General features: G+C 41.9%; 1 long non-coding RNA gene across 16 annotated transcripts in view; it reads right to left on the bottom strand.

Annotated features, from left to right (window-relative positions):
* Window positions 1-20483, bottom strand: part of LOC105470662 (uncharacterized) — a 411643-nt gene that overhangs the window by 347586 nt on the left and 43574 nt on the right. For 15 of the 16 annotated variants that reach the window (XR_011613241.1, XR_011613249.1, XR_011613245.1 and 12 more), the window contains one exon: window positions 4565-4732. This is a non-coding gene — a long non-coding RNA (uncharacterized lncRNA). The remainder of the gene's footprint in view (window positions 1-4564; window positions 4733-20483) is intronic. The other variant, XR_011613247.1, reaches the window with a different exon arrangement.

Here is a 20483-nt window from a genome sequence, read left to right on the forward strand (position 1 = left end):
CTTGACTACAGATAATACTAAAATCCTTTCTAACTTGTTAGATAAATTTATTTTGATTACTTAATCTGATAAACAGATATCCGATTGACTATGTCTTTAAGTAACCATTCCTCTTAACCTATTGAAGACAAAAATTACCATTTGTCAGCCAGCATGGTGTTGTGTCTGTAATTCTAGGTACTCAGAAGGCTGAGGCAGAAAGGTCGCTTAAGGCTAGGAGTTCAAGTCTAGCCTGAGCTGTAGCAAGCTACAGCAAGGTGTAGCAAGATCGTATCACTTAAAAAAATTACTATTTGTCAAGATTACAGACAAATGAATCCAGTGGTCTTTACCAGGTGGCACATAACAAAAACACATTTTGACTACTCTATTTAAGGGCCGTTGCTATATGAGGCTGGAAAATTAAATCACTGAATAACTGCTGGGTGCTCATCACTAGACTAAGCTTGTTTTTTTCAGAAAATGTGTCCCAAGCACACAACCCTTGTGCCAAACACTCCACCTGGTCTTTTATCCAACCGTGAGAACAGCAAACATAACCTTGCCCTCGGGGAGTTTACAACCAAGAAGGCAACAGACATTAACTGAGTGATTACATAAATAAATATGCAATTATTATAATTAAATAAAAAATATTTAGCATGCTATGTTCATTTATGTAGGAAAATGTACCTTTATTTTCTATAACTGATCTTAATCCTGCTCTTTGAACCCTGGGTCAATGCGGTGGGCAGATGGGATGGGTAGAAATAGAGATTTAAATTTGCCAATTAAGGCATCTCACTCTCTTCTTGTTTACATACAGTATCTTTTGGCTCAAAATAGAACTTTTCAAGTAGCTTTTTATCTCTTTTGGCTGAGTTTCTCCCCCACCTGCTTTCTGAGATTACTTTCCTCTCTGTAAAGAAGTTTGGTTCTTTCAAAAATTGCCAGGCACAATGGTGCATGCCTATAATCCCAGCTACTCAGGAGGCTCAGGCAGAAAGATCCCTTGAGCCCAGGAGTTCAAGACCACCCTGGGAAACATAGTGATACCCCGTCCTGTTTTTTTAAAAACTCAATAACCTGTGAAGGGACCCTGGTGATCACATCCTATGGCCCTTCCTTTCTTGTTACTGGGGTTGCCCCTGCTCCTCTCTGCTCCCCATTTCTGCCCCAGCCTCATGGTCCTGGCCCTCTGCATGCCCGTCACCTACAATCTCAGAAATAGAGGCCACACCCTACATATGGCAGGATTACTAATTTAAACTCTACCACTCAGGTAACAAGTAGAGCTTCTTTGTTTTCCATAACTGGCATCTTCTCCCTCTAGAGCCTCCTCCCCTGTATGGTAACCATGAACCACGTGTGACTATTTCCATTTACGTTGTAATCAATTAAAATTAAAGAAAATTATAAATTCAGGGTCTCATTTGGCTGAGCCACATTTCAAGTGCTCAGTAAAATTGACCCATGTGGCTAGTGGCTACCATATTGAACAGGGCAGATATAAACCATGATCATCCTCACAGAAAGTTCAACTGGACAGCCCAGGTCTGGAGCCCAGAGGAAGTCAAAACAAACTTGCCCAATAAGGCATCTCAGTCTCTTCTGGTTTTAAGACAGTCTGTACCCATTTCAAAGAACCTTTTGAGTAGACTCTTTTTAGGTTTCTCTTCACTCCTCTTCCAACAGAGGGTGCCTGCACTGAAATCTCCCAAGAATTCACAAAAGTATTATGACATCCAAGGGCTGGATGGCCACAACCCTAGAACTAGGGGAATTGAGGTCAGAGTTCCTCCAGATCCCCTGGAACAAGGAAGCCTCCGGATGACAACTATGTTACGCCCATTTTCTAAGTGAGAATAGTGTTGCCAAGAACTTAAACTATTTGTCCAATCATAAAGCCCAGAAGGAGTGGAGTCAGGATTCAAACCACGTTTCCTCCTGTGAGACCTCAGCTCTCCCCATCCCATCCCATTGCCTACTTATTGCTCCACAGTGCAATACATCTCCTTGCTCAAAGGCACGACCCAACGAAGTTTTGGTGGACCACTGCAAAAATCTTCACTGGGGAACCCACAGGGGTGGATGTAGCATCCTGGTCAAACCCAACTAGAACTGTTGTTCTGAGGGCTCTTCAACCAATTTTCTAGTGTTAAGGGACTTTAAGTGTATTAGAATTGCCTAAACAATGTCCAGGAATCTTGAATTCTATCTTGTCACTCCTGACATGGGAATTACATGTATCAAGTACATATTGCATGCCAAGCACTGTGCCAAGGATGTTCCAAGGTCATTCTCTTACATGATCCTCACAACGGGTTTTGTTTTTGTTTTTTTTTCAGGTAGTTACTATCATCATCCCCATTCATCAGTGAGGGAATAAAGCTCAGAGAGCTTCCACCATTGACTAAGATGCGATGGTATTTAAGCCATGCTCTGCCACTAATGGAAATGGAAAAGTAATGAAAGAAAATAAAGAAATGAAAGAAAATCAAGATTATCTTTGCCCTCTGAAGCAGAGGTCGATACTGTGGGAACAAATCCTGACTCTGTCCCTTACTCACTGTGTACTTTTGAGCAACTTATTCAGTCCCTCTGAACAGTTTTCTATCTATAAAACAGGGATGGTGATACCGCCTCCCCACTCCAATCTGGTTAGTGAGAATCACATGAGACCATATGCTATATCAGTTACAGTTCTTTGGTGGCAAGCAACAGAAATTGGTTTAGCCAGCAAAAGGGAAAAAAGGGATTCACTAGAAGGGTATCTGGAGGCTTCCACAATTTATGGGAAGGCTGTAAAGTCAGGCAGGAACAAGGATCGGGAATCAAGGAACTGATAGAGAATGTTCGTCAGGGTCTGTGTCCGGTTATTTTTTGCGTGGTTATAAAGAAACACCTGAGACTGGTTAATTTATAAAGAAAAGAGGTTGAATTGGCTCATGGTTCTGCAGGTTGTGCCAGCATGGTTCTGGCGTCTGCTTCTTGTGAGGGCATCAGGCACTGTAAAATCATGGCAGAAGGCAAAGTAGGAGCAGGCACATCATGTGGCAAGAGCAAGAGACAGAGACGGGGGAAGTCCCAGACTTTTAAACAACCAGATCTCACATGAGCTGACTGAGTAAGGGCTCGGTGATCACCAAGAGGATGGCACTAAACCATTCATGAGAAATCCACCCCCATGATCCAATACCTCCCACCAGGCCCCACCTCCAGCAATGGGAATATTTCAACATGAAATTTGGAGGGGACAAACATGCACAACATAGCAGGGTCCACTGCTCTTGGGCCATTTTTCCATCTCTGAGTCACTACGCTCATGACTGGAAGTCCTGGGTAAAAGCTGACTTGCTCAATCAGACTCTCACTTGCTCACTTTGAAATGCACTGTAATATTAAGAAGAAGGTTCTGGAAGGGACTCCTTTGGCCATATAGTGGAAAGACAGAACACTTTGACCATGCCTATGAGAAAAAGATAATTTCTGAATAAGAAATCAGGATACTGTTAGAATTGGGATAGTGGGATTGGAATGCAGCATGCAGTGGGGGAGACAAATGTTGACTACATGATTAAAGGTCATGCGAATGTAAAGTAGTAGTAATATGTTCATAAAAGGCAACTTTTTGCAGTGTGCCTTGTCTTGTCTTTAGCAGAATTCAAACAGTGAGAAACAGCATAGCAGGGGATTAAGGTAGCAATCTGCAATCAAGCTGCCTGGGTTGAAATACCAGTCAGCTACTTACTAGCTGGGTTGCCTTAGCACACACTTAACCACTTCTCAGTTTTCACAGCTGTGAAATAGCGAAGATGATGATAATAGCAGTTCATACCTCCCAGGGCACCATGAGGATTAAATGAGCTAATTTACGTGAAGCATTCAGAACACTGCAAGGCACATAGAAAGTACCAGGGCCCCCCTCGAATGCGGGAAGTGAGAGTCCTGCTCTAGGCCCCAGGTTTAAGTGGCCTAAGTCCCCTCCCTGGGAGGGCAGGGTCTGCAGTAGTGACTGGTGGGATGCTCAAGGCCTACCTCATGAACCCCCTTTGCCCCCAGGGTTTCCCCTCCAGGTTGTTCTCCAGCCCACTATCCCACGTGTCCTCTAGCTGCCCAGAGGAGCCCTGAATCTCATGCATGGGTCATCTGGGAGGTGGCAATTCCAGGAGACCAGCAGATAGCTCCCTGCCAGCTGGCACAGTATTTCTTTCATGGGATTGCACAAGATTGACAAGTAGAATAGGGCAAACACACCAATTTTGATGATTCTCACTCAAGTGGGGCACAAGACAACGTCAAATTTCTGGACTACTATTAAACTAAACACTGGGGGCCCATGCCAGGCTCTCACCCACCCATACGCCCCTCACCATGCTACCTCTGGTCTACAGCATCTTAGGATAGTGGGGGTGGCAGCTGACATCCTATACATTGTGTCTCCTAATGCAGTCACCCCACAATGTCTACTAGCTTCATACCACACACTAGGCAATCCTCTTGGGTGCTCACACCTATCTCTTGAAGGGCTTTTTCAAGACCATTCATCCCCACACCAATGGGCCTTTCCAGTTGGTGAGCTCACCTACCACTGGTTGACATGGTGATGTTGACAAGCTTTCCCTCTTAAGCCTTGCATGAATGAGGACACTCTTCTCGGACGCTCTTCTCGTGCACTCCTAATTCCTCATTGGTAGTGGTGTGTGGAAGGCAGAGGTGAGGTCAACATACTAAGAGTTCTGGCAGTTACCACCTAAAGATTCCAGAAGAAGATATACTCAGAAGATATGCTTTTCTACGTTTACGCTCTAAAGTTCCAAACGGTAAATTTAACAAGACCAGAAAACAAATTACCATTCACATCTCCCTGCAGATGCTGAGTGAGACTTCCATTTGTGGCCACCATCGTGGACACACAGTCATGACCTTTGAGAGAGTCATCAGAAGCCAGGGTTCATGGCCAGTCCAATGAATGGCGCAGCAGCAGAATTGATGATGTAAATGGCATTGGGGATTGCAAAGGCAAGAAGGCCTACATTGTCTCAATGCAAACAGGTTCCAAAGAGCATGGCATTATGAATAAAAACAGTGTGGCTTCCATGCTGGCTAACACGGTGAAACCCCGTCTCTACTAAAAATACCAAAAACTAGCCGGGCTGGTGGCGGGCGCCTGTAGTCCCAGCTACTCGGGAGGCTGAGGCAGGAGAATGGCGTGAACCCAGGAGGCGGAGCTTGCAGTGAGCCGAGATCGTGCCACTGCACTCCAGCCTGGGTGACAGAGCAAGACTCCATCTCAAAAAAGAAAAAAGAGAAAAAAAAAATAAAAGCAAACTGTGTGGCTCCCTCTTTCTCCTGGTGGTGGAAGACATGAAATTAGCCTGAACCAGCACATTAGATAATGAAGAATGGAAGCAATGGCTACTGGACCTCAACAGGAGACAATGGAGCCTGGACACTAGAATCTTCCCATGTGCCAGTTGGACAATAAACAAATGTGTGACTACCTCTTCTCTTCTCCTTTGATGACTACCACACCTCATACAAGCCCATAAGTTTTATATTTTTTTAGTCTGGGCATGGTGGCTCATACCTGTAACCACAGCACTTTGGGAGGCGGAGGTGGGCAGATCACTTGAGGTCAGGTGTTCAAGACCAGCCTGGCCAACATAGAGAAACCCCACCTCTACTAAAAATACTAAAATTAGCCAGGCGTGGTCATGGGTTCCTATAATCCCAGCTACTCAGGAGGCTGAGACAGGAGAATCACTTGAACCCAGGAGGTGGAGGTTGCAGTGAGCAGAGATTGCACACCATTGCACTCCAGCCTAAGTGACAGAGGGAGACTCTATCTCAAAAATATTTTTTAATGAAATTATTTATATAGACAAAAGTCCTTCAAAAAAAGTGTTTATCCAGAACTCACACACCCCAGAGGTGCCCTGGTGAACACATATACATGTTTGCTAATTTCCCAAGAAGTTTAATATCAGGAATATGCACTTGGAAGGATGCTAGTTTAATGATATCAAAATTAGCATAGTGACTCAGCAATCCCACTTCTGGGTATAATTCAAAGGAAAAGAAATCAGTCTGTCAAAGAGACACCTGCACTCCCATGTTCACTGCAGCACTGCTCACAATAGCTGAGATGTGAAATCAACCTACGTGTCCATTACCAGATGAATGAAAAAGAAGATGTGGTACATCAATTTGCAATTGTAAAGACATGGAACCAACCTAAGTACCCACCAACCAAGGAGTAGGATAAAGAAAGTGTGGCACATATACACAAAGGAATACTATTCAGCTTTGAATTAAAAGGAAGTCCTGTCATTTCCAACAACATGGATGAACCTAAAAAACACTGTGTTAAATGAAATAAGGAAAGCACAAAAAGAGAAAAATGGCATGATCCCACTTTCATGTAGAATCTAAAAACGTTAAACTGAGAAGCAGAGAGGAGAATGGTAGGTATCAGAGGCTAGTGAGTAGGAGGATTAGGGAGCTATAGGTCAATGAATAAAAAATTTCTGGCCAGGTGCGGTGGCTCACACCTGTAATCCCAGCACTTTGGGAGGCTGAGGCAGGTGGATCCCAATGTCAGGAGATCGAGACCATCCTGGCTAACACGGTGAAACTCTGTCTCTACTAAAAATACAAAAAAATTAGCTGGGCATGGTGGCAGGAGCCTGTAGTCCCAGCTACTCAGGAGGCTGAGGCAGGAGAATGGCGTGAACCCAGGAGGCGGAGCTTGCAGTGAGCCAAGATCACACCACTGCACTGCAGTCTGGGTGACAGAGCGAGACTGTGTCTCAAAAAAGAAAGAAAAAAAAAATTCAGCCTGGGTAGCACGCAGAAACCCCATCTCTACAGAAAATGCAAAAATTACCTGGGTATGGTGGTGTGTGCATGTAGTCCCAGCTACTGGGGAAGCTGACATGGAAGGATCGCTTTAACCCATGAGATGGAGGCTGCAGTGAGCCGTGATCACGCCACTGCACTCTAACCTGGGCAACAGAGCAAGACCCAGTCTCAAAAAAAAAAAAATTCAATTGGAAAGGAGGAATAAATTCAAGAGAGCTATTGTACAACATGGTTAGTATAATTACAATGTATATTGTGTTACTGAACACTGCCAAAAGAGTAGATACGTGTTATCACCACAAAAAAAGGGTATGTGAAGTTAGGCATATGTTAATTAGCCATTCCAGGATGTATACATATTTCAAAACAATATGTGGTACATGACAAATAAATACAACTTTTATTTGTCAACTAAAAAAAATTTTTAAACACTCCCAAAATTTGCAGAGTGACTTTATAAAAGACATCTTCATTTTCTTGATTCATAATTGCACCTTCTCCTTTCACACGCCTTGCTAAACATCAATGATTCCCAAACACAGCTGATTATCAAAAGTGTTTGGAACATTTTTGGGATTGGGGTTGGTTTTGTTGAATGAAGCTTACTGGCTGTACCCTAAACCTGCGAAGCCGTGTTCTCCTGGGGGCTGATCCTGGAATCTAGGTTGTTAAGAGGTCCCCAGGAAGCTCTGGTGATGAGCTGGGTTAGGGCAGCTGTGCTCTACACATTTATGGAAAGAACAGCATTAAGTCCCTAAAGGGCTTTTTCAACTCTTGGTTTCTAGAATGAGGGCGGTTAAACATATTTAATTGCAAGCCTAGGCTTTAAGTTTCCATTTACACTAAATCTAAAATCTTCCCAAAGTATCAACCATATACAGTCATCCCTGGGTATTCATGGGGAATTGGTTCAAGAAACTCCCCAAAAAATCCACAAATGCTCAAGTCCCTTATGTAAAATGGCACAGTATTTGCATATAACCTATGCACATCCTCCTGTAATTCTAAATCATCTCTAGATTACTTGTAATATCTAATATAATGTAAATACTAAGTAAATAGTTGTTACATTGAATTTTTTAAATATGTATTTTTATTGTTGTATATTTTCTTGGTTTTTTTCCCCTAATATTTTCAAACCAAAGTTGGTTGACTCCCCAGATACAGAACTCATAAATACAGAGAGCCAACTGTATAGCAAATCAATCAATCAATAAGCGTATTTGAGCATGACTAAATCTATGGTATTCATGACTCATGTATGAAATTACTGATGACATAAAAACATAATAAAACAATTACACCTCTTTAAGGTACAAATAGCAAATCACGTGGCTAGGATAAATGTTAAGACATGGCCATTCAGTTGAGAAAGGAGATGTTCCTGTTTAAGTTCAGAACATAATTAATTATGGCCTGAAGTTCCAAGGACATAAATTTTAACATCAGCTTCTATAAAATGTTACTATTGAAACCTAGGTCACTATGCAAAATGTATAGGTAGTTCCTCAAGAGGAAATACTTCAAACATTAATATAAATAATAATGTTTTAAAGTTTCAAAAGTGTATCCAAGAATTCAAAAAGCTGTGTATACATAATACTTGACTTTCTTTAAGAAAAAAAAAATTCATTCCAGGCGGAAGAAAAAAGTCTTCTCTTGAGCATATATACAAAGGTTAAGAAATATTAGTAGATTATTTATACATGTTGGTTTCCATTTTCTATCATAAAATTTAAAAAGTCAAGACAAATTAAAAATTGTCACACTTCATATGAATTATATATTGAAATATGCCTGAAAGAAAAGATTTTAAAGTAAGCACACAATAAAATTAATACAGCAGGCCTCCTATTTCTGTGAATTTGTTGAAGCAGGAAGGGAATATAAGAAGGAGAAGAAGAAAAAGAGGAGGAAGAGGAGAAGGGAGGGAGGAAGAGGAAGCTGCCAAATTTATAATGCTGAAAGAACAACTTTACAAGCTCCAAAGTTCACATTTGGTTATGTTGTAAACATCAAAACCAAACTGTAGTAAGTCACCTCATAGAGTTTTTTGTCAATGATTGACTGACAGTCTTTGAACAGACCCTTAAAAGACCAATCAAATTTCAGAATGATTCATCATGGCATGAGGCAAACCTGTAAGGTGGACTTAGCCTTTTAAATTACATGGTATGTTACTATCAATACAAGCATATCCATTATATGTCTCTAAATTTTGCCTATAGGCTAGAAAATAATAGGCAGCAAAAGCTTTTAAGAAATACACATTTGTACAAGTTCCATTTTCTTTTCTCATTGATACTGTATCTCCTGCTCTAAAACGGGTGGTTTTGATGACACAAATTACACCAAAACTCACTATCTTCCCCCAATCTTACATATCAAATCCCAGAATAAAAAGTACCTCTCAACAAGTTTTAAAGCTTCTTTCTCCCTTTTGTTAATTTTCTTAAAAAATAGGCCCCAATAAGAGAAAAACACATTCTCTCCATTCCATAGTTATTTGCAAATACTGTGTTAGTGAAAAAAGCCAGACAGTGCTGTTTTTTAAGTCCAGATCAATAAACATCACCCAGTGTAAAAACCACACCACCTTATCCATAATGCTTGGACTCAAGGAGCTAGCAAAAGATTTGTAGAGTAAAACCTCCACAAAGGATATTACTCTGGGTGAGATTTGGTATATATGTGTTAATAAATTTTTTGTCAACTGGCCTTTAGGATTACTCTTCTGTCTGAATTTTGGTTTTGTTTTCTCTCTGTTCCTCCCCCATGGGGTTGAACCTAGAAATAGCATCGCTCTTGAGCTCGTTAGTTTGACAAACTGGCCTAAGTGTGCAGAGGCAATGGGTACCTCCAACACAGAAGCATTTATGAGTCTCCGGGGGATTCTGAGAAACACCAGAAAGTGTTGAGGTACTGAATCACAGCCAACTATTCTGAATCTTTAATTTTTTTTCTATGAGGATGTCAGCATTAAAATATAGAACATGCTTTTCCCACTTGGCTTCCATTATTTGTAAAGCATTCAAGAGTTTCTAGGCTAGAATTACCTCCATCCCCAGGCAGGAGGGCAGGCAAAAACTCCAAGGAGCCTTAACAGTTCCTCTGCTGGTCTTCTTTTACATTTTCGACCCAACAACATAATAAAAATGACTAAATACTAAACCTGAGTGCTGTGCTTCTAAATCCATCATATTTTTTATCATATTTATCCATGCAGTGTTCTCACCTTTGGTGCTTCAGATAATGCGTGTTGAAATAAATTTCAAAAGATAACTAGTTAGTTTTCAGATACGACACACCTATCACCCAAATAACCAGGCAATTATGACATAGCAAACCTTACGGATAAATGATTTGTTTTAAAGGTGGTTTAGGTTACACTTAAAAATTAAAGTTCACATCAAAGGCAGGAAAAACAAGAAACAGTGTTTGTAAATAAGAATTTGAAACTGAAATTTGGGCAGAGGCAGTATTTTTGCTTGGCTGATTTTGGTTTTTAATTACATACGTTTAGTATTTATGCAATAATACCTCAGACAACTACTGGGGAAGAAAGAGGGATTGCAACTTTATTGTCTCAAATCTTAACTTTACCTGTCTTAGTTTATGGACTACATCAGCAGTTTTAAATACATCAGCCCAACAATTCCACATTGTGATATATATCCACATACAAATAAGCAAAAATATAGGTGCAAAGATGTTGAATGTATCATATTATATTAACAAACTGCAGACAACTGTTCATCATTAGGGAATGGCTAATAAATTTTAATCAGAATCATAAAATCAGGATATAGAATACTTTGCAGCCATTTTTGAAAAATTGATAAGGGCCAGTCTCCGTGGCTCACACCTGAAATCTCAGCACTTTGGGAGGCCAAGGAAAGAGGATTAGTTGAGGCCAGGAATTTGAGACCAGCCTGGGCAACATAGTGAGACTTTATCTCTACAAAAAATAAAGAGAATTATCCTGATGTGGTAGCACACGCCTATGCTACTAGCTACCCAGGAGGCTGAGGTGGGAGGATTGCTTGAGCTCAGGAGTTTGAAGTTTCAGTGAGCAATGATCACACCACTGCACTCCAGGCTGGGCAACAGAGCAAGACTCTGTCTCTAAAAAACAAAGAAAGAAAAAAATTATAGACCTGCATATAATGAAGTGGAAGTTTATCCATGACATATTTTTTAAGAAAAAAATGTGTTAATCTTTGTGGGTACATATTAGTTGTACATATTTATGGATCACATGAGATGTTCTGATATCAGCATGCAATGTGATACCCATGACACACTGTTGAATGAAAAAGTATTCAGCATTTAGTAAGTATGTTAAGATGACAGGCAAAAATAAGTACTCATAGATATATCTGAGCATTGTTTGCATTCTTATAAAAAGAATATATTCATTTATTCACTATATTACTTTTTTTTTTTTTTTTTTTTTGAGACGGAGTCTCGCTCTGTCACCCGGGCTGGAGTGCAGTGGCCGGATCTCAGCTCACTGCAAGCTCCGCCTCCCGGGTTCACGCCATTCTCCTGCCTCAGCCTCCCGAGTAGCTGGGACTACAGGCGCCCGCCACCTCGCCCGGCTAGCTTTTTGTATTTTTTAGTAGAGACGGGGTTTCACCGTGTTAGCCAGGATGGTCTCGATCTCCTGACCTTGTGATCCGCCCGTCTCAGCCAAGGTCTTACTCTGTTGCCCAGGCTGGTGTGGAACCCAGTGGAGGCTCACTGCAACCTTGACCTCCTGGGCTCAGGTGATCCTCCCATCTCAGCCTCCCGAGTAACTGGGACCACATAGCAGCAGTCCATAACCTTTTTGGTAGAAGGGATCGGTTTTATGGAAGGCAATTTTTCCATGGACAGGGCAGTGAGGGTGGGAAGGGTAGTGGGGAGACTTTCAGGATGAAACTTCCACCTCCGATCATCAGGCATTAGATTCTCACAAGGAGTGCACAACCTAGATCCTTTCCATGCATAACTCACAATAGGGTTCGTGCTCCTATGAGAACTATGAGATCTACTGCTGCCACTGACCTGACAGAAGGTGGAGCTCAGGCGAATTGCTCACTTGCCTGCTGCTCACCTCCTGCTGTGTGACCTGGGTTTTTAACAGGCCATGGACCGGGACCCCTGGCTTATGGAATATAAATATAATAAATATAAACATATGGACCAGGTCTGTTTTATTGAGACAGAAGGACTGTAGTTAATTATTAAGTATAGTTATACAATATAATACAACATTATAGCGTGTTATATTCAGGATTTTTGCTAACTGAAAAGATTTCAGCTGCTCTTGCCACACACAAAAAAAATAATGTGTAACTATATGAGATAGTGGATATGGTAATTTACCTCACTATCGTAGCCATTTAACTATCTATGCATATCCCACTCATAACATCATAATATATACCTTAAATATGTACAATAAAATTTATTTTTTTTAAAAAGGCAGACCAGGCGCAGTGGCTCATGCCTGTAATCCCAGCACTTTGGGAGGCTGACGTGGGCGGATCACGAGGTCAGGAGATCAAGACCATACTGGCCAACATGGTGAAACCCTGTCTCTACTAAAAATACAAAAAATACAAAACTTAGCCGGGCATGGTGGTGTGTGCCTGTAATCCCAGCTACCCGGGAGGCTGAGGCAGAATCACTTCAACCAAAGAGTTGGAGGTTACAGTGAGTCAAGATCGTGGCACTGCACTCCAGCTTGGTAAGAGTGAGACTCTGTCTGAATTTAAAAAAAAAAAAAAAACAGAAGCAATAACGAGGAAAAGGGAAATTGATGTTCCCTTACCACACTGAAGGACTAAACTCTGTGCATGAGGAAGATGTCCCTCTTAGAGGGAGCAGAGGCAGGGTTAGGACTAGTCCATATAGTCTTTGAAACCAGAAAAACTGTCATTTCAAAGAAATACCTCAAAAGAGGTTGTATTAACCCATTTTCACACTGCTGATAAAGTCATACCCCCAACTGGGCAATTTACAAAAGAAAGAGGTTTCATAGAGCTTACATTTCCACATGGCTGGGGAGCCTCATAATCATGGTGGAAGGCAAGGAGGAGCAAGTCACATCTTATGTGGATGGCAGCAGGCAAAAAGATTTTGTGCAGGGGACCTCCTTTTTTTAAAACCATCAGATCTCGTTCACTATCACGAGAACAGTGCAGGAAAGACCCACCCCATAATTCAATCACCTTCCACCAGGTTCCTCCCATGACATGTGGGAATTGTGGGAGTTACAATTCAAGATGAGATTTGGGTGGGGACACAGCCAAACCATATCAGAGGTCTTCATTCATTTCCTATTAAACCTTTCTATACAGATGAAAACTTTTGTCATGAAAGTGTGGTATTCTGTAACATTAAAATATTTTCCTTGTTTGAGCAATTCCCCTTCTATGCATCAGCCCAACAGATGCCCTCATACATGAGTGTAAAGGTGGACATTCCAGAATGATTGCTGGTGCACAATCTGTAACAGCAAAGCACTGGAGACAGGTAAATGCCCATCAGTAAGGGGCTGGCCACATCCTTGTGGTATGTTCTGACCATGAAATGCACAGCAGGTGGATGGGCACGCTGGCTCACGTCTGTACTCTCAGAACTTTGGGAGGCCGAGGCGGGCGGATCACGAGGTTGGGAGTTTGAGACCAGCCTGGCCAATATGGTAAAACCCCGTCTCTACTAAAAATACAAAAAAAAAAAAAAAATGAGCCAGGCACTGTGGCACGTGCCTGAAATCCCAGCTACTCAGGAGGCTGAGACAGGAGAATTGTTTAAACCCAGGAGACAGAGGTTACAGTGAGCCGACATTGCACCACTGCACTCCAGCCTGGGTGACAGAGCGAGATTCCGTCTCAGATAAAAAAGAAAGAAATGCATAGCAGCCAAAATTATAATAAATGAGAACCTGCTGCTGCACCCGCACAGTTTGCCTTAAGCACTCACCCTAGTACCAAGTCCCACATTCCAGAAAAGAGAAATGAGGGTGGAAGAGAAAGAGGAAGGAGAGAGGTGGAAGAGAGAGATCAGCACTTAGAGGCAGCCTGGAAGAGAGGGAAGTGGATTGCCCAGAACATTCCTGGAAACTGGAGGTTAGCTGGCCCCTGTAAATATAGGCAGGCTGTGTGCTAACAGGGGATTAGGGAGGGATCCTGAGAACATGCCTGGGTCTACAGGTTCGGCAAACAGTCACATTTAACAGCTCTAATAGTCTTGTGCCTCCTCGAACTTTGCTAAAATCACACTGAAAGTTGTACCCTGTAATTTCTTACTATACTACAACAGAGAAGAGACTGCCAGAGCCCCCACCCAAACCCACTTATGTCCACAGTGCTTGTCAGTGAATCCACCGCCAATTAAAGAATGCTATGGAAATACTATATATGGAAATTTATGTATGTAAAAGTTATAAACAAAGCACAATTAAAAGAAAAAACTAGAAAAAGGCAGTCAGCTCATCTCTTCCTGCCATCTGAGATGATGGCAGAAGGACACCATCAAAAATGTTCAGCCAAAATGGGGAAGGATTCTCTGAGGATGCATATATAAGATAATATTTAAAGAATGAAAAGAAGCAGGTGCACTTTCTATTTTTAGCTAGATATATAGCCTGGCAAACTAAATTAGAAGATGGTGCAATCCTATTCACAACAAAAAGAAAACCTACTCAAAAGAACCCACAACTTTTTTATAAACAGAAAATTCTGATGATATTTCCATTGATATTTTCTAGCCATTGGCTTGTAATATGAGATAGAGTATGGAATTTCCCTAAAAGTCATTGGCCACCAAGTAACAAATTCTGCCAAAAAGGAAACCCCCAAAGAATACATTTCAGAGGAAAAGTAAACCTCTCTTTAGATGTTGAGCTTCAGCTCTGACAATATACTTAATATTTTCTGCACACTTTCCCCAAATTAATAATTATACATATTAGAAAGGAAGCAGACAAATTACAATTCTGACATAATTAATTTGACATTTATTCATTGCTGTAAAAGTATTATTGTCACATAGTCATACTTTAATGTGCACATGTCAATAAGGCTGGCCAAAGATGGGGATTTTAAATAGTTTCCAAAAGCAACACAATTAATTTTGGTGATTGTTGCATAAACATTGCATTAAGTGTCAAAGTAACACATTGAAGGAATTCAAATGGCTTCATAAAATCGAAGGGAAAGAGAGTCATAATTACACATATCAGAGAATGATTAACTATTCTTTTAACAGAATTCCTTTGCTGAAGATTAATGAACATTGGTTTTTGCCAGAATGTTCCGTAATGTACATCACTGCTGAGAAGGGAGATAAATATCATTCTATTTTAATAGTTATGTGTTTATTTTAATCTCTTAGAAATAAATATTTCTAGCATTTGAAGCCTGAGGTGCCACCAATACTATTGCTTACGATGAACTTTGTTTTAAAAAGAAATTCATATAAATAAAACATCACTAAGTCATTGTACAGCATTAAATAGATCATAACAGGCACTGTCAGTATACCGCCATATCTCTTTGCATCTCTTTCCCGTTTTTCTGCATGTAGACTCCCAGTGTGCTTCTCCGCCCAGCAGCCAAGTACCTGCGGCTTATTGCCCATCTTAAGCTGCCGAGGCCAGTTTTGCCTGGGATCAGGGAGAGCTAGAAATGCCTTAACCAATGTCCTTATCTAGTGACTTATGTGTGCAAGAACATAAACCAGCACCGTCCAATAGAAATATTGTGCCATCCCAGGAGAACTGCTTGAACCCAGGAGTCAAGAGTTTGCAGTGAGCAAGATCATGCCATTGTATTCCAGCCTGGGTGACAAAAGCGAAACTCGGAAGGGGAGGGGCGGGGAAGGGAGGGGGGGGGCGGGGAGGGGAGGAGAAGGGCGGAGAGGGGAGGGGCGGAGAGGGGAGGGGCGGAGAGGGGAGGGGCGGAGAGGGGAGGGGCGGAGAGGGGAGGGGCGGGGAGGGGAGGGGCGGGGAGGGGAGGGAGAAAGAAAGCAAGTAGCATCCACCAGTGTAACTGTAAATTTTCTAGCAGCTAGATTTTTAAGAAAAAAAATAATAATAAAATAAACAGGTAAAATAAGTTTTATTATACATTTTATTAAACCACGATAGTCCAAATATTATTTCAACATGTAACCAATATAAAAAATTACCAGTGAGGGCCGGGCGCGGTGGCTCAAGCCTGTAATCCCAGCACTTTGGGAGGCCGAGGCGGGCGGATCACAAGGTCAGGAAATCGAGACCACGGTGAAACCCCGTCTCTACTAAAAATACAAAAAATTAGCCGGGCGCGGTGGTGGGCGCCTGTAGTCCCAGCTACTCAGGAGGCTGAGGCAGGAGAATGGCGGGAACCCGGGAGGCGGAGCTTGCAGTGAGCCGAGATCGCGCCACTGCACTTCAGCCTGGGCAACAGCGTGAGACTCCGTCTCAAAAAAAAAAAAAAAAAAAAAAAAAAAATTACCAGTGAGAAAGTTTACTTTTTTGTACTAAGTCTTCAAAATCTAGTGCATCTTTCATACTTACAACATACTGACTTTGGACTGGCCACATTTCAAGGGCTCAATGGCCACATGTGGCTAGGGGTTGCTATCTTGAACAGTACAATCCTAGACAGCTGCTATGGACTGACTGAGCCCCCACTAAACTCATACATTGAAGCCTTAATCCCCTTGTGATGGTATCTGATGGGTGAGGGGACTGGGAGGAAACTAGGTCATGATGCTAAAACCCTCATGAATGGGATTAGTGCCCCTATAAGAGGCATGATAAAGATGATCTCTGTCTCCACCATGTGAGAATAAAGGAAAATGGTCTTCACCAGTAACCAAATGGGCCAGTGCCATGATCATGGATATTCCAGTCTCCAGAACTGTGACAAATAAACTTCTGTTATTTAAGTACCCTAGTCAGTGGGATTTTTTTTTTAACAGCAACCTGAACTAAAACATCAGCTTGAGTATGCCCTATACTGTCCACAGAGCTCCTAGGGGGATTCAACAAATGTTACCCTCCATGGGATTTTGCCAGATACTCCATCCTTCCTTGGCTTCTTTCCCTGTCGCAAATCCCCACTCCCCACTGGCTTCCCTGGGATTACGTCCTCCTAAACCGCTTTCACACACAATCTTTGTCTTAGGCTTTGCTTCTAAGGAACTCAACCCAAAACACAGGTATAGAAAAGAAATGTGAAAGTAATAAGCAAGTAATTTTTAGGTAATAATTATTTCTGTAGTCATTTATCAATACTTGTGGATCCAAGATTGCTTTAAAAATTATCTGTGCCTGGTGCAGCGGTTCATGTCTGTAATCCTGGTATTTGGGGAGACTGAGGTGGATGGATTGCTTGAGCCCAGGAGTTTGAGGCCAGCCTGGGCAACATGGTGATACCCTGTATTTGCAAAAACTACAAAAATTAGCCAGGCATGGTGACATGTGCCTGTAGTCCCAGCTGCTCAGGAGGCTGAGGTGGGAGGATCAAGTAAGCTTAGGCGATCAAGACTGTAGGGAGCTGTGATTGCACTACTGCATTCCAGCCTGAGCAACAGACTGAGATCCTGTCTCCAAAAACAAAAACAAAAACAAATGACCCAGTCTCCAAAAAAAAAAAAATGACTTCAGTATTTAGTGGTTTCATTGGCATCAGACTCAAATTTTTCATCATGTGTATCTTTGAACTTTACCTATAATTAGAATTACTTACTCGGGCTCTGTCCCTAAACCAGCTATTGGTCTTGGAGAAGTTACTTTCCCTGGCCTTGTTTTTTAATAAAGTGACAGCCTTGCTTCTCTATGTACTCCACGACTCACTGCATCAGCATCTGTTGGGAGCTTGTTAGAAATGCAGGACCCCACAGCTACTAAATGAGAATCTACACTTGAACATGATCCTCAAATGATTTATATATTCAGTACAGTCTGGAAAGCACTGGTCTCTAGCATTTTCTCAGCATCTCTTTGAACACGGCCAGATTTTTAGATTGACTGAAAAAAATCTATGGGAAGAATGTCGAAGAATTTGCAGACATGCTTTTTAACTCCTACAATAGTTTAGTGTCCTTTAAACTCTGCTATTTACTAATTATGTAACTACAACAAGTTACTCAACCTTTTTGTGCCTCAATTTTTCATCTGTAACATGGAAATAATAGAAGTAACTACATCATAGGTTTGAGAATTAAATAAGGGAAATATGGAAAGCCCTTAGAACAACCCTGAAAACATTATTTTATTGAATATATGAATCCCAGTGCATGAAAACTGTTTCTGAAGTTAGAGCTCTTATTCTATATTTATATATTAATAATATTAATATTTATTATTATGGATATATATTATGGATGTTTATATTTAATATTAATGTGGACATGTAATACAAAATCCATATCCCTAATGTCCCTACTTCAATCATGAGCAAAATCATTTATCATCTTGGTAGATTTGCTCACCCCAAAATCACCCAAGGAGACTATGTAAGGTAACATCTGCTGGGTTTATAAAATCAGGGCCTGTTTATTAATATCTATAAGTCAAAAGTCTACTTTTAAATCAACATTCCAGAGAGGAAGTGGGCAACGGGTAGGGGGGTGTATGAGGATTCTCCCATGCTGTTCTCATGATAGTGGGTGAGTTCTCATGAGAGCTGATGGTTTATAAGTGTTCGGCAAGTTCCTCCTTTGCTCACACTGTTTCCTGCTACTTTGTGAATGAGGTACTTGCTTCTCCTTCAGCTGTGATTGTAAGTTTCCTGAGGCCTCTGAAGCCATGTGTAACTATGAGTCAATTAAACCTCTTTCCTTTACAAACCACCCAGTTTCGGGTAACATATATATATATATATATATATATATATATATATTTTTTTTTTTTTTTTTTTTTTTTTTTGAGATGGAGTCTTGCTCTGTCACCCAGGCTGGAGTACAGTGGCGGCTCACTGCAACCTCCACCTCCCAAGTTCAAGCGATTCTCCCGTCTTAGCCTCCCAAGTAGCTGGGATTACAGGCACATGCCACCACACCCAGCTAATTTTTTTGTATTTTTAATAGAGACGGGTTTTGCCATGTTGGCCAGGCTGGTCTTGAACTCCTGACCTCAGGTGATCCACCCACCTTGGCCTCCCAAAGTGCTGGGATTACAGGCATGAGCCACTGCACCCGGCCTTCAGGTAGTATTTTTATAGCAGTGTGAGAACGGACTAATATAGTAAATTGGTACCAGGAGTGCAGCACTGCTATAGAGATACCCAAAAATGTGGAAGCGACTTTGGAACTGGGTAACAGGCAGAGGGTGGAACAGTTTGAAGGGCTCAGAAGAAGACAGAAAGATGTGAGAAAGTTTGTAATTTCCTAGTCTTGTTGAATGGTTCTGACCAAAATGCTATTAGTGATATGGACAATGAAGTCCAGACTGAGATGGTCTCAGATGGAGATGAGGAAATTGTTGGGAACTGGAGTAAAGGTCACTCTTGCTATGCTTTAGCAAAGAGACTGGTGGCATTTTGCCCCTGCCCTGGAGATCTGTGGAACTTTGAACTTGAGAGAAATGATCTGAGATTGGAACTTATGTTTAAAATGGAAGCAAAGCATAAAAGTTTAGAAAAATTGCAGCCTGGTGATGCAATAGAAAAGAAAAACTCATTTTCTGGGGAGAAATTCAAGCTGGCTGCAGAAATTTGCAAAAATAACAAGGAGCCAAATGTTACCTGCCAATACAATGGAGAAAACGTCTTCAAGGCATGTTAGAGGTCTTCATGGCAGACCCTCCCAGCACAGGCCTAAGATCTAGGAGGAAAAAATGGTTTTGTGGGCCAGGCCCAGGGCCTTGCTGCTTTGAGCATTCTCGGGACTCGGTGCCCTGCATCCCAGCTGTGGCTAAAAGGGCCAATGTAGAGCTCAGGCCATTGCTTCAGAGGGTGCAAACCCCAAGCCTTGGTGGCTTCCACATGGTATTGGACCTGTGAGTGCACAAAAGTCAAGAATTGAGGTTTGGGAACCTCTTAGATTTCAGAGGATGTATGGAAATGCCTGAATGTCCAGGCAGAAGTTTGCTGCAGGTGTGGAGCCCTCATGGAGAACCTCCACTAGAGTAATGAGGAAGGGAAATGTGAGGTTGGAGCCCTCACACAGAGTCCCCACTGGGGTACTGCCTAGTGGAGCTGTGAGAAGAGGGCCACTGTCCTACAGACCCCAGAATGGCAGATCCACCGACAGCTTGCACCATGCACCTGGAAAAGCCACAGACACTCAATGTCAGCCCATGAAAGCAGCTGGGAGGGGGACTGTACTCTGCAAAGCCACAGAGGCGGAGCTTCCCAAGACCATGGGAGATTTAAGATGTAATGACTTCCCTGCTGGATTTCGGACTTGCATGCAGCCTGTAGCCCCTTTGTTTTGGCCAATGTATCCCCTTTGGAATGGGAACATTTATCCAATGCCTGTACCCCCATTGCTCTTGCAAGTAACTAACTTCCTTTTGATTATGCAGGCTCCAAGGTGAAAGGAACTTGCCTTGTCTCAGATGAGACTTTGGACTTGGACTTTTGGTTTAATGCTGGAATGAGTTAAGACTTTGGGGGACTGTTGGGAAAGCATGATTATGTTTTGAAATGTGAGAACAT

This window comes from Macaca nemestrina, chromosome 15, assembly GCF_043159975.1.
Source record: "Macaca nemestrina isolate mMacNem1 chromosome 15, mMacNem.hap1, whole genome shotgun sequence".
Taxonomy (NCBI): domain Eukaryota; kingdom Metazoa; phylum Chordata; class Mammalia; order Primates; family Cercopithecidae; genus Macaca; species Macaca nemestrina.